This window comes from Apodemus sylvaticus, chromosome 18, assembly GCF_947179515.1.
Source record: "Apodemus sylvaticus chromosome 18, mApoSyl1.1, whole genome shotgun sequence".
Lineage (NCBI taxonomy): Eukaryota > Metazoa > Chordata > Mammalia > Rodentia > Muridae > Apodemus > Apodemus sylvaticus.
Genome location: NC_067489.1, coordinates 49,629,139 through 49,630,201, shown reverse-complemented (window position 1 = coordinate 49,630,201; position 1,063 = coordinate 49,629,139). Strand labels below are relative to the sequence as shown.

Below are 1,063 nucleotides of genomic sequence, written 5' to 3'. Positions count from 1 at the left end.
CTCTAAGTTCAATTATATCCATCAGCATAAAGTGTTAACTTCTCACTTAAGATAACTCAACATCTTTGGTTTTCAAAGAAATAAGATATTTCAACATTTCATCAATTTGAATTAGCAAGTCATGCGCATACCAAATGAAGTTTTACTTAACAGCTGAAGGTCAAAATGCCAGGTGTGTAGAGCTATTTTCAGCGAACTTAGAAAGTAACATGCTTAGGTCAGGTTAAGTAATTGTCAATGTCTTCATCATCATCTTCAATATCACCAAACTGGCATTTATCATCATTCCCAGAACCAAATGAGTCTGTTTCATTGGTTTTAGCATGTTCTGGAAGTTCTCCATAGGCCTTCAGTCTTGCTTCATCTGCACTATACTTTAAGATTGCATCAGCTTTGTTATCTTGATAGTCTCATAGACCAATCAATATAATGTCTGATTTTCCAAACCATTTTTCTCAACTTTCCTCTTATGTGGCACTGCCTCCTTGTACTATCAAAACACATCACTTCCAAATGTCTGTATCCCAGCATTTTGATTAACTGAGCATATTCTTGCACATCCTCTTTAAAAGCCAACTCACTTTTCTCAGATTCATTTTCATTTTTACCTCTTCGCCCATTTTTTGCCTTTGCCTTTATTCTTTGGCATGTTGGAAAGGGCAACCACAGGAGTCAGGAAACGGACTCCGTGTTGACAGTAGCTGTGACTCCTTTCCAAGGGCCACTATACTACTAGGATGGCTGGCAGGAAATATCTGACAGTGGTAGATCGGAAGCAACTGGTACACTGTGAGTACAGAAGATTATGCCTTTCTACTGATCCAAAGCAAAAGCAATATCCTCACTCAACTTTACCCTCAACACATAAATAAAGTTTTGCACTGCAATAAAATGATGTTTATTCCTCACTGCCCAACCTCGCAGTCACACTGGGATGTCAGGGAACCACCTTCCCTAATCAAAAATTTCAAGAGTTGATAGATCACTCTAATTTGGTCCACAAAACTTTCCAGAAGGTAATTTGCTTTTATTTCCCTATCTTTGTAAAGTTTCCATAGAGTTG

General features: G+C 37.9%; 1 pseudogene; it reads right to left on the bottom strand.

The window, feature by feature from the left end:
- Positions 1-218: 218 nt before the first annotated feature.
- LOC127668469 (eukaryotic translation initiation factor 1A-like) lies at positions 219-649 on the bottom strand (annotated as a pseudogene).
- Positions 650-1,063: the final 414 nt, after the last annotated feature.